This window comes from Arachis stenosperma, chromosome 4 (assembly GCF_014773155.1).
Source record: "Arachis stenosperma cultivar V10309 chromosome 4, arast.V10309.gnm1.PFL2, whole genome shotgun sequence".
Classification (NCBI taxonomy): domain Eukaryota; kingdom Viridiplantae; phylum Streptophyta; class Magnoliopsida; order Fabales; family Fabaceae; genus Arachis; species Arachis stenosperma.
In genome coordinates this window covers 55,988,368-56,002,464 of record NC_080380.1, presented here as the reverse complement: position 1 = coordinate 56,002,464, position 14,097 = coordinate 55,988,368, and the positions used below count along the sequence as shown (strand labels likewise).

The 14,097-nt window shown below is 41.0% G+C and overlaps 1 non-coding gene across 1 annotated transcript; it reads right to left on the bottom strand.

The window, feature by feature from the left end:
- Positions 1–758: 758 nt before the first annotated feature.
- LOC130978593 (small nucleolar RNA R71) lies at positions 759–866 on the bottom strand. The gene has a single exon (XR_009086215.1). It is a non-coding gene; the product is annotated as a small nucleolar RNA R71 (small nucleolar RNA).
- Positions 867–14,097: the final 13,231 nt, after the last annotated feature.

Sequence of the window (14,097 nt, the reverse complement as noted above, 5' to 3'; positions counted from 1 at the left end):
ATTTTTCACTTGATTTTCGAAAATAAACTTCCCTCCTTCCCACATCCTTCTATTTATGGAGTGCCACTCCTTCTCAATGCACAATTCGAACCTTATCTAACTAAAGTTCGAATTTATCTTCTCCTTCTTCTTTCTATTTCTCTTTTCCTCTGACACTTAAAGGAATCTCTATACTGTGACATAGAGGATTCCACATTTTCTTGTTCCCTTCTCTTTCATATGAGCAGGAGCAAGGACAAAGGCATTCTTGTTGAAGCTGATCCTGAACCCGAAAGGACTTTGAAGAGAAAGCTAAGAGAAGCCAAAGCACAACTCTCTTTAGAGGACCTGACCGAATTCTTCAAGGAAGAAAACATGGCAGCAGAAAACAACAACAATGCAAACAATGCAAGGAAGGTGCTGGGTGACTTTACTGCACCTACTCCTGATTTTTATGGGAGAAGCATCTCTATCCCTGCCATTGGAGCAAACAACTTTGAGCTTAAGCCTCAATTAGTTTCTCTAATGCAACAGAATTGCAAGTTCCATGGACTTCCAATGGAAGATCCTCATCAGTTTTTAGCTGAATTCTTGCAAATCTGTGACACAGTCAAGACTAATGGGGTTAACCCTGAGGTCTATAGACTGATGCTATTCCCTTTTGCTGTAAGAGACAGGGCTAGAATATGGTTGGATTCTCAACCTAAAGAAAGCCTGGACTCTTGGGAAAAGCTAGTCAATGCCTTCTTGGCAAATTCTTTCCACCACAAAGATGGAGTAAGCTTAGAGTGGAAGTCCAAACCTTTAGACAAAAGGATGGAGAATCCCTCTATGAAGCTTGGGAAAGATACAAACAATTAATCAGAAAATGTCCTTCTGACATGCTTTCTGAATGGAGCATCATAGGTATTTTCTATGATGGTCTCTCTGAACTATCTAAGATGTCCTTGGATAGCTCTGCAGGAGGATCTCTTCATCTGAAGAAGACGCCTACTGAAGCTCAAGAACTGATTGAAATGGTTGCAAATAACCAATTCATGTACACTTCTGAAAGAAATCCTGTGAACAATGGGACTAGTCAGAAGAAAGGAGTTCTTGAGATTGATGCTCTGAATGCCATACTGGCTCAGAATAAGATATTGACTCAACAAGTCAATTTGATTTCTCAAAGTCTGTCTGGAATGCAAAATGCACCAAACAGTACTAAGGATGCTTCATCTAAGGAAGAAGCTTATGATCCTGAGAACCCTTCCATGGAAGAGGTGAATTACCTAGGAGAACCCTATGGAAACACCTATAATTCTTCATGGAGAAATCACCCAATCTCTCATGGAAGAATCAAGAGAGACCTCAACAAGGTTTCAATAACAATAATGGTGGAAGAAACAGGTTTAGCAATGGCAAGCCTTTTCCATCATCTTCTCAGCAACAGACAGAGAGTTCTAAGCAGAATACTTCTGACTTAGCAACAATGGTCTTTGATCTAATAAAGACCACTCAAAGTTTCATGAATGAAACAAGGTCCTCCATCAGAATTTGGAAGGACAAGTGGGTCAGCTGAGCAAGAAAGTTACTGAACTCCCTCCTAGCACTCTCCCAAGTATACAGAAGAAAATCCAAAAGGAGAGTGCAAAGCCATAGACATGGCCGAATTCTGGGAGGAAGGAGAGGCAGTGAACGCCACTGAGGAAGACCTCAATGGGCGTGCACTGGCCTCCAGTGAGTTCCCCAATGAGGAACCATGGGAATCTGAGGCTCAAAACGAGACCATAGAGATTCCATTGGACTTACTTCTGCCATTCATGAGCTCTGATGAGTATTCTTCCTCTGAAGAGGATGAGTATGTTACTGAAGAGCAAGTTGCTAAATACCTTGGAGCAATCATGAAACTAAATGACAAGTTATTTGGAAATGAGACTTGGGAGGATGAACCTCCCTTGCTCACCAAAGAACTGGATGACTTGTCTAGGCAGAAACTACCTCAAAAGAGGCAGGATCCTGGGAAGTTTTCTATACCTTGTACCATAGGCACCATGACCTTCAAGAAGGCCTTGTGTGACTTAGGGTCAAGTGTAAACCTCATGCCCCTCTCTGTAATGGAGAAATTAGGGATCCTTGAGGTGCAAGCTGCAAGAATCTCATTAGAGATGGCAGACAATTCAAGAAAACAAGCTCATGGACTTATAGAGAATGTTTTGGTGAAGATTGAAGACCATTACATTCCTACTGATTTCATAGTCCTAGAGACTGGGAAGTGCATGGATGAATCCATCATCCTTGGCAGACCATTCCTAGCCACAGCAAAGGCTGTGATTGATGTTGATAGAGGAGAGTTGATCATTCAAGTGAATGAAGAATCCATGGTGTTTAAGGCCCAAGGATATCCCTCTATCATCATGGAGAGGAAGCATGAAGAGCTTCTCTCAAAACAGAGCCAAACAGAGCCCCCACAGTCAAACTCTAAGTTTGGTGTTGGGAGGCCACAACCAAACTCTAAGTTTGGTGTTGAAACCCCACATTCAAACTCTAAGTTTGGTGTTGGGAGGTTTCAACACGGTTCTGAGTGTTTCTGAGGCTCCATGGGAGTCCTCTGTCAAGCTAATGACACTAAAGAAGCGCTTGTTGGGAGGCAACCCAATGTTTTATAATTAATTATTTTCTTTTGTTATTTTATCTTTTTTGTAGGTTGATGATCATAAGAAGTCACAAAACAATGAAAAAGCAAAAACAAAATGAAAAACAGGAAGAAAAACAGCACACCCTGGAGGAAGATGCTGCTGGCGTTCAAACGCCAGTCAGCCTAGCAGTTGGGCGTTTAACGCCCAGTCTGGCACCTTTCTGGGCGTTTAACGCCAGAAAAGGGCACCAGACTGGCGTTAAACGCCAGTAAAGGGCAATAACCTGGCGTTAAACGCCAGGAATGGGCACCAGCCCGGCGTTTAACGCCAGAAATGGGTCAAAACGTGGATTTTGATGCCATTTGGTGCAAGGATGACTTTTCCTTGACACTACAGGATCTGTGGACCCCACAGGACCCTACCATCACTCTCTCTCTTCTTCCCCCATTCACCAATCACCTCAACACCTCTTCCCCAAAAACCCTTCACCTATCAAATCCCATCTTTCTCTTCACCACTCACATCCATCCTTCATAAAACCCCACCAACCTCACCCTTCAAATTCAAACCACTTTCCCTCCCAAACCCACCCATAATGGCCGAACCTTTACCCCCCTCTCTCCTATAAATACCCTTCTTCAACCCTTCATTTTCACACAACCTAAAGACCACTTCTTCCCCCTTTGGCCGAACACACTACCCTCCCCCTCTTCCTCATTTCTTCTTCTTCTACTCCGTTCTTTCTTCTTTTGCTCGAGGACGAGCAAACATTTTAAGTTTGGTGTGGTAAAAGCGTTGCTTTTTCGTTTTTCCATAACCATTATGGCACCAAAGGCCGGAGAAACCTCTAAAAAGAGGAAAGGGAAAGCAAAAGCTTCCACCTCCGAGTCATGGGAGATGGATAGATTCCTCTCAAGGTGCATCAAGACCACTTCTATGAAGTTGTGGCCTTGAAGAAGGTGATCCCCGAAGTCCCCTTTTTACTCAAAAAGGGTGAATATCCGGAGATCCGCCATGAGATCCAAAGAAGAGGTTGGGAAGTTCTCACCAACCCCATTCAACAAGTTGGAATCTTGATGGTTCAAGAGTTCTATGCCAATGCATGGATCACAAAGAACCATGACCAAAGTGTGAACCCGAATCCAAAGAATTATCTTACTATGGTTCGGGGGAAATACTTGGATTTTAGTCCGGAGAGTGTGAGGGTGGCGTTCAACTTGCCTATGATGCAAGGAGATGAGCATCCTTTCACTAGAAGGGTCAACTTTGATCAAAGGTTGGACCAAGTCCTCACAGTCATATGTGAAGAGGGCGCACAATGGAAGCAAGATTCAAGAGGAAAGCCGGTCCAATTGAGAAGGCATGACCTCAAACCCGTGGCTAGAGGATGGTTAGAGTTCATACAACGCTCAATCATTCCCACTAGCAACCGGTCCGAAGTTACCATAGACCGGGCCATCATGATCCATAGCATCATGATTGGAGAAGAAATAGAAGTTCATGAGGTTATAGCCCAAGAACTCTATAAGGTGGCGGACAAGACCTCCACTTTGGCAAGATTAGCCTTTCCTCACCTCATTTGTCACCTCTGTATTCAGTTGGAGTTGACATAGAAGGAGATATCCCCATTGATGAGGACAAGCCCATCACCAAGAAAAGGATGGAATACACAAGAGACCCCTCTCATCAAGAAATCCCTGAGATTCCTCAAGGGATGAACTTTCCTCCACAAAACTATTGGGAGCAACTAAACACCTCCCTAGGAGAATTAAGTTCCAACATGGGACAACTAAGGGTGGAGCATCAAGAACACTCCATTCTCCTCCATGAAATTAGAGAAGATCAAAGAATCATGAGGGAGGAGCAACAAAGACAAGGAAGAGACATTGAGGAGCTCAAGCACTCCATAGGACCTTCAAAAGCAAGGAAGAGCCGCCATCACTAAGGTGGACCCATTCCTTGATTTCCTTGTTCTTTATTCCCTTGTTTTTCGAAATTTTTAGTGCTTTATGTTATCCATGCTTGTGTCTTATGATCATTAGTGTCTTAGTGTCTATGCCTTAAAGTTATGAATGTCCTATGAATCCATCACCTTTCTTGAATAAAAATGTGCTTAATTGAAAAAGGAAGAATTGCATGAATTTTGAATTTTATAATAGTTTAATTATTTTGATGTGGTGGCAATATTTTTGTTCTCTGAATGTATGTGTAAACAGTGCATATGTATCTTGAATTTGTGGTTCATGAATGTTGGCTCTTGAAAGAATGATGAAAAAGGAGACATGTTACTGAGGATCTGAAAAATCAATAAAATGATTCTTGAAGCAAGAAAAAGCTATTCAAAAAAAAAAAAAAAAAAAAAGAGAAAAAAAAACCGAAAAAAAAAAAAAAAAAAAAAAGAAAGAAAGAAAAAGAAAAGAAATAAAGTTGTGATCCAAGGCAAATAAGAGTGTGCTTAAGAACCCTGGACACCTCTAATTGGGGACTTTAGCAAAGCTGAGTCACAATCTGAAAAGGTTCACCCAATCATGTGTCTGTGGCATGTATGTATCCGGTGGTAATACTGGAAGACAGAGTGCTTTGGGCCACAGCCAAGACTCAATAAATAGCTATGTTCAAGAATCATCATACTTTACTAGGAGAATCATTAACACTATCTGGACTCTGAGTTCCTAAAGAAGCCAACCATTCTGAATTTCAAGGGATAGATTGAGATGCCAAAACTGTTCAGAGACAAAAAGTTAAAAGCCCCGCTCATCTAATTAATACTGATCTTCATAGATGTTTTTGGAGTTCATTGCATATTCTCTTCTTTTTATCCTATTTGATTTTCAGTTGCTTGAGGACAAGCAACAATTTAAGTTTGGTGTTGTGATGAGCGGATAATTTGTATACTTTTTGGCATTGTTTTTAGTATGTTTTTGATATGATATAGTTAGTTTTTAGTACATTTTTATTAGTTTTTATTTAAAATTCACTTTTCTGGACTTTACTATGAGTTTGTGTGTTTTTCTGTGATTTCAGGCATTTTCTGGCTGAAATTGAGGGACCTGAGCAAAAATCTGATTCAGAGACCAAAAAGGACTGCAGATGCTGTTGGATTCTGACCTCCCTGCACTCGAAGTGGATTTTCTGGAGCTACAGAAGCCCAATTGGCGCGCTCTCAACGGCGTTGGAAAGTAGACATCCAGGGCTTTCCAGCAATATATAATAGTCCATACTTTGTCCAAGATTTGATGGCCCAAACCCGCAAAGCAATCCGGCCTCAGGAATTCCAGCGTTAAACGCCGGAACAGGAATAAAAGTTGGAGTTAAACGCCCAAACTGGCATGGGAGCTGGCGTTTAACTCCAGAAAAGTTCTCTACACGAATTTCCTTGATTGCTCAGCCCAAGCACACACCAAGTGGGCCCGGAAGTGGATTTTTATGTCATTTACTCATCTTTGTACACCTAGGCTACTAGTTATCTATAAGTAGGACCTTTTACTATTGTATTTGTATCGAGACTTTGGTAGCTATCGAGACTTTGGTAGCTATCTTTGTTTTATGCTATCTTAGACCTCTGGGAGGCTGGCCATTCGGCCATGCCTAGACCCTGTTCTTATGTATTTTCAACGGTGGAGTTTCTACACACCATAGATTAAGGGTGTGGAGCTCTGCTGTACCTCGAGTATTAATGCAATTACTATTGTTCTTCCATTCAATTCCGCTTGTTCTTTTACCAAGATATCACTTGTTCTTCAACATGATGATGGTGATGATTGACGCCCATCACCACTCTCACCTATGAACAAGGTGACTGACAACCATTCTTGTTCTACAAGCATTCGAGGCTTAGTGAATATCTCTTGGATTCTTCGGAGTCTTCGTGGTATAGGCAGGACCTGATGACAGCATTCAAGAGAATCCGGAAGGTCTAACCTTGTCTGTGGTGTTCTGAGTAGGATTCAATGACTGAATGACTGTGACGTGCTTCAAACCCTGAGGGCGGGGGCGTTAGTGATAACGCAAAAGAATCACTGGATTCTATTCCGCGCCTGATTGAGAACCGACAGATGAATTCCGCTATGCCGTGACAGGACATATGCAATCGCTTTCACTGAGAGGATGGGAGGTAGCTGCTGACAACAGTGAGACCCTATACGAGCTTGCCATGGAAAGGAGTAAGAAAGGATTGGATGAAGGCTGTAGGAAAGCAGAGAGACGGAAGGGAAGGCATCTTCATACACTTGTCTGAAGCTCATACACCAATGATATACATAAGTATCACTATCTTTATCTTCTATGTTATTTTCGTTCATCACCATATATATCTGAGTTTGCCTGACTAAGATTTACAAGATGACCATAGCTTGCTTCAATACTAACAATCTCCGTGGGATCGACCCTTACTCACGTAAGGTTTTATTACTTGGACGACCCAGTGCACTTGCTGGTTAGTTGTGCGAAGTTGTGTAATGCCATGGTATTAAGCGCACCAAGTTTTTGGAGCCATTACCAGGGATTATGAGAGTTGTGAAAAAGTATAGTTCACAATTTCGCCGACCAGTGTTGTGATGAGCGGATAATTTATACGCTTTTTGGCATTATTTTTAGTATGCTTTTAGTATATTTAGTTAAGTTTTTAGTACATTTTTATTAGTTTTTAGTTAAAATTCACTTTTCTGGACTTTACTATGAGTTTGTGTGTTTTTCTATGATTTCAGGTATTTTCTGGCTGAAATTGAGGGTCCTGAGCAAAAATCTGATTCAGAGGCTGAAAAGGACTGCAGATGCTGTTGGATTCTGACCTCCCTGCACTCGAAGTAGATTTTCTGGAGCTACAAAAGCCCAATTGGCGCGCTCTCAACGGCGTTGGAAAGTAGACATCCTGGGCTTTCCAGCAATATATAATAGTCCATACTTTGCCCGAGATTTGATGGCCCAACCCGGCGTGGCAAATCAGCCTCAGAATTTCCAGCGTTTAACGCTGGAACTGGCATAAAACTTTGAGTTAAACGCCCAAACTGGCATGAAAGCTGGCGTTTAACTCCAGAAAAGGTCTCTACACATGAAAGCTTCAATGCTCAGCCCAAGCACACACCAAGTGGGCCCGGAAGTGGATTTTTCTGTCATTTACTCATTTCTGTAAAACCTTAGGTTACTAGTTCACTATTAATAGGATCTTTTGACATTGTATCTGTACCTCATGACACTTTACACGTTTCTTTGTGTACCTTCCACGGCATGAGTCTCTAAACCCCATGGTTGGGGGTGAGGAGCTCTGCTGTGTCTTGATGGATTAATGCAATTACTAGTGTTTCTTATTCAATCATGCTTGCTTCCATTCTAAGATATCACTTGCTCTTAACCCGGATGAATGTGATGATCTGTGACACTCATCATCATTCTCAACTATGAACGTGTGCCTGACAACCACCTCCGTTCTATTTCAGATTAAGTAGATATCTCTTGGATTCTTTAATCAGAATCTTCGTGGTATAAGCTAGAACTGATGGCGGCATTCAAGAGAATCCGGAAGGTCTAAACCTTGTCTGTGGTATTCTGAGTAGGATTCAATGATTGAATGACTGTGATGTGCTTCAAACTCCTAGCAGGCGGGGCGTTAGTGACAGACGCAAAAGAATCACTGGATTCTATTCCGGCCTGACCGGGAACCGACAGATGGATAGCCGTGCCGTGACAGGGTGCGTTGAACATTTCCACTGAGAGGATGGGAGGTAGCCACTGACAACGGTGAAACCCTACATACAGCTTGCCATGGAAGGAGTGATACGTAAAAAATTAATTTCACGTATTTACCGGCAAGTATACCGGGTCGTATCAAGTAATAAAACTCACAAAGAGTGAGGTCGATCCCACGAGGATTGGTAGATTAAGCAACTTTAGTTAAATGGTAAATTTAGTCAAGCAAACATGGTTTTGGTTTTATGAGCATTGTGACTTTTGAACATAATTGCAGGAATTTAAATGGCAAGGAATGTAAAGAACTAGAAGATAGAAATAAAGTGCAAGTAAATGACGGAAACTTAAAGTGCAAGAAACTTAAATGACATCAAAGATAAATTGCATGGAATTAAAAGTTGCAGAAATTTAAAGAACATAAGAGTAAATGACAAGAAGTAAATGAACAGAATGTAAATAACAAGAGTGGTAAATAGACAGAATGTAGAAGGGGATTGGGAAATGGGTAATCAAATAACTAGAGCAAGAGAAATGAGAATTAATGATAGAGAGGATCATTAGGGATCAGAGATGCTAGTTTTCATGAATTGATGTTAGTCAAATCTTCCTCAATCATGGGTATAGATCCATGGCAAGTGGGTGATTGAATCCCAATCTCTTGGTAATTCAATCTCTCTCAACATAACCAATTGCCACTCTCGTGATCTAATTGTTCATGAGAAGAGATGAAGCTCAAATCTAATCCAGCCACACAATTCCTATAATCTCAACCAAGGAGAGTTACATCTCACATACTAACCAAGGTATATTGATTAAAGGAATCATGAGAGGATGAACTCTAAACTGAATTATGTGGCTCATTCCTCAAATTCACTGATGGTGTTTTTGTGGAAAAATGAATTTCCAACACACAAATCCAACCGGCAAGTGTACCGGGTTGCATCAAGTAATAATAACTCACATGAGTGAGGTCGATCCCACAGGGATTGAAGGATTGAGCAATTTTAGTTTAGTGGGTGGTTTAGTCAAGCGAATCAAGTTTTGGTTGAGTGATTTGTGTTTAACAGAAATTAAATGACAGTAAATGTAAAGGGGGAAGGGAGAAATGCAGTAAAATAAAGAACAGAAGAGTAAAAGTGCAGAAACTTAAAGAGCGAGAAAGTAAATGACTGAAACTTAAAGTGCAAGAAACTTAAATTGCAGTAACTTAAATGGCAAGAAAGATAAATTGCTGAATGTAAAGGGGAATTGAGGAATGGGATTGCAGGATCTAAACAAGAAGAAGTAAATTGCAGTAAAGAAGGTAGCAGAAATGAATTGGATGCAAACAGGAAATTTAAACAGCAAGGAAATTAAAGTGCAGTAAAGGTTCACAAAGGAACCAAAAGTGATCTCAGGATCCCAAGGGCTTAGGTAGCAGAGCCTAAAACCCAATTTCCTTCCCAGATCTGAAGTTACTAAGCAATTGACAGAAAATTAAAGATGAAGCAGTAGAAGAACAGAATTTAGATTGAATTATGCAGAAAATAATGCAAAGAGTTTGAATGGGAATTGGGACAGAATTTCCCCAATTTCACACACCCAATACTCAGAAAACAGAAGAGGAGAATTGCCCAAGGGAATTGAGGAAGGAGATCAATCAACTCTCCCTTGATCCTCTGAAGTCTCGGCCAATTCTCTCCAGAACAATTCCAAGAGAGTCAAAGCTCCCAAGGAATGTGAAAATGAGAATTCAAAAGCCAAGGTAAAAGTAAAAATTCAAAAGTGAGCATAAAAGTCCTAATTACATCAAACTAAGTCCTATTTATACACTTTCTATTCTTGGATAATGGGATTTGGATGGGCTTTTGGATTGGTGAAGAAATGAATTCAAATTTATTTTTAATTTGAATTTTGGCCCAAAAACCACTCCCAGGAGGCTGCCCTGCCCTTGTGGAGGGCAGGGCGGAAAATTGATGCATGGTGGTGTGATTTGGTGCGGCCTTGGTGCTTGTGATGCGAGTCTGTGCGCGTCTGGCATGGGCTTGGTGCGCCAGAGGCTGCCCTGCCCGCGCCAAGGGCAGGGCGAGGAAGGTTGATGCGCCAAGGACGAGCGTGCGTGCGGATGGTGCTGCCAGGAAGAAATTTGGCGCGCCAGGATGCGCACTGGTGCGTGGGAGGCTGCCCTGCCCGCGCCAAGGGCAGGGCAGAAACGGGTTGGTGCGCCAAGGAAGGAGTGTGCGCGCGCGATGCTGCCAGGACGAGGAAATTGGTGCGCCAGGGAGCAAAGTTGGTGCGCCATTCAAATTTCTGCCCTGCCCGCGCCAAGGGCAGGGCAGGATCCTTTCCTTCACATTGTGGGTTCGATCCTGGGAGAGTGCAAACACGCTAATTATTTTTCTTGGTTTCTTGGCACGCTAGTATGTCTCAAGGCTTGGCTTCCTCATGGTTCTTGGTTCGAACCTTGTGGCATGCATGGGAGCTATTTTTCCTTGGATTTCTTTCCTTGATGTGCCCGATCCTGCTCTCCACAAGGGCAGGGCAGAATTTGCTTCTCTTGGCTCCAAGGCACCATTTTGTGCTCTGCCCTTGGAGTGGGCAGGGCAAGGTTGCCTTGTCTTGGTTCGGTCACTTAGTGCTGCCCTCCTAGAGGGCATTCTGCCCTTGTGGAGGGCAAGGTTGCTTCCCCCATTAGTTGAGGCACGCTTCTCCCTTCTTTGGCCACGCTTCCCTTTTCTTTTGTCACGCTTCTTAGGCCACGCTTTTCATTTTCTTTTCTTTTCTTCACCTAAAATAAACCAAACAACCACTCAAAGTATCACTAAATTCAAGAGGCTTATAAATCAATTAAAATGCAATTAAAATTAGCTTAAACCTCATGATTTATCATTAATTTCATAGTGGTTGCTTGATTTAGAGAATTTATGCATTTTTACTCCAAATCACTAACTTAGGATGCAAGAAAGTGCATAAATGCTAACAAAACAAGTGAAATTAGCTTGAAAATTGGGTATATGATGACTTGTCATCACAACACCAAACTTAAACCTTGCTTGTCCCCAAGCAAGCATCAAAACTAAGAGTAAATGATATGAATAAGAAAAGAACATAAATCCTTATTATGCAGATAGCAGAACTTCAATTTATGGGGCATTTATGCAGACAATGATACTCACTTATTGTTGCTGCTGCATAATACATATCTTTATTCAAAGGCTTGCTAAACTTGCTGTTATAAGACTCACCTTTTACTCACTCCCTTGCTAACTCTTCTTGGCTCATAATGCTTTAATAAGCTTTTTATTCTTTAAGAGGTTTGGTGTTAAATGTTGCAGCTTAGCCTTTGGCTTCATTTTCTTTTATTTTGCTCAACATCTTTCCACCACAGACACTTAGCTCACTAATTCTTCCTAGGATCATTGATGCCTAGCATCTCTTTGGATCACTAAGTGCTTTGTATCTAAGTTGCTCTTTATTGTGGATTTTCAATTGGCCATCCCAAATCAGTTGATCTAAGTGACCGGGTTTCAAAATACCCCTTAGAATTTACTCATCCAAGCAGATCTCAGTACAAGAACACCACAGACATTTGTCCTAAGGTTCAAGCCATTGGTGTCCAACCTTTATTCTTTGTTTTTCTTGCCATTTTGGCTTTTTCTTTCTTCCTTTTCTTTCTGTTTTTGTTACCAAGGGTGCTTTATTATTGATAAAGGTCTATGTAACAGCAAGCTAACTTACAATTGAATGGAAATGATATTATGCAACATTTATTTCATGAGTTATGCATTTAATCAAACACATGTGCCACCACCAACTTCCATTCATACTCATGCAACATTGGATTTTTCTCTTTTCAATTCAAACCAAACTCTTTTATTCAAGCATATGGGAAACAAGACAATATTTAAAGCTAAGTGATGGATACAGGCATTATGCAGACTCATCATTTTTCACAAACAATTTCACTTGTAGCTAAATGAACACTTTAGCAAGAAATACAATGGCTTCCAGAATTGAAACATCACACAGCAGCAAGGATTAAGTTCAGATACAACCTTTGAAGTTGCAGCCCTTTGATTTTTCTTTCTGCTATGTCCTCTTTGAGTTACAATGCATAATGTCTTCAAATATTGGCTTATATCCTGCATAGTTCTCAAAGTTGCTTGATTCTCAAGCCCTTAATTACATGGTTAGTAAGCATAATACTGAGTGTGGCTCTTGAATTGATTTTGGTGTATGAACACCAAACTTAATTGTGTTGCCACTGTCTCAGATGTACCAAATTAACCATAAGTGAAACCATGTATCCTTGCTATAGGTTAAATGAAACAAAAGCTAGAAAACAATTTAACAGTTGAATAATATGTTTGCTTGCTTGGAGCTAGAATCATGCAAGAGGTGAGGATGTGTTTTTTTAAATGATATTTTTGGTGGAACACCAAACTTAGAAGTTTTCATTCTCCCTCAAATTGTTTTGGTGCGCAACACCAAACTTAGCTCCTTGCAATACATACCAATTGTTCAACATTTTTATTGAAAACAAGCTATGAAAAGAAACTACCTCAGGTTGGGTTGCCTCCCAACAAGCGCTCTTTTATTGTCATTAGCTTGACATCTTCATTTTTGTTTCAAGAGGGGTTCAGGTTCTGGACCTCCTTCTCTTTGTTCCATTGCCCTCCTAGGTACAATTTTGCTCTATGTCCATTTGCAGTAAATTGATTCTTTGTTGCTTCATCTAGTAATTCGATGCTTCCATAAGGAAAAACCTTGGTCACCAAGTATGGACCAGTCCATTTAGACTTGAGCTTGCCAGGGAATATCTTGAGCCGTGAATTATACAAGAGTACTTGTTGTCCAGGTTTGAACTCCTTCTTCAAAATTTTTCTGTCATGCCATCTCTTAGCTTTCTCCTTGTATATCTTGGTGTTTTCATAGGCTTCCAGCCTAAACTCATCTAGCTCATTCAGCTGCAACAATCTTTTCTCTCCTGCTGCTTCAGAATCCAAATTTAGAAGTTTAGTGGCCCAAAAGGCTTTGTGCTCAAGCTCTACAGGGAGATGACAAGCTTTGCCATATAACAGTTGAAATGGAGATTTCCCTATAGGAGTTTTAAAAGCTGTTCTGTATGCCCAAAGTGCATCTTCCAACTTCCTAGCCCAATCCTTTCTTGTGCTACTGATGAGCGGATAATTTGTATGCTTTTTGGCATTGTTTTTAGTATGTTTTTAGTATCTTTTAGTTAGTTTTTAGTATATTTTTATTAGTTTTTAATTAAAATTCACTTTTCTGGACTTTACTATGAGTTTGTGTGTTTTTCTGTGATTTCAGGTATTTTCTGACTGAAATTGAGGGTCCTGAGCAAAAATCTGATCCAGAGACTGAAAAGGACTGCAGATGCTGTTGGATTCTGACCTCCCTGCACTCGAAGTGGATTTTCTGGAGCTACAGAAGCCCAATTTGCGCGCTCTCAACGGCGTTGGAAAGTAGACATCCTGGGCTTTCCAGCAATATATAATAGTCCATACTTTGTCCAAGATTTGATGGCCCAAACCCGCGTAGCAATCCGGCCTCAGAAATTCCAGCGTTAAACGCCGGAACTGGATTAAAAGTTGGAGTTAAACGCCCAAACTGGCATGAGAACTGGCGTTTAACTCCAGAAAACGTCTCTACACATAAAAGCTTCAATGCTCAGCCCAAGCACACACCAAGTGGGCCCGGAAGTGGATTTTTCTGTCATTTACTCATTTCTGTAAACCTTAGGATACTAGTTTACTACTTATAGGACCTTTTGACATTGTAATCAGAACCTCATGACCTCATAACATTTCATACACGT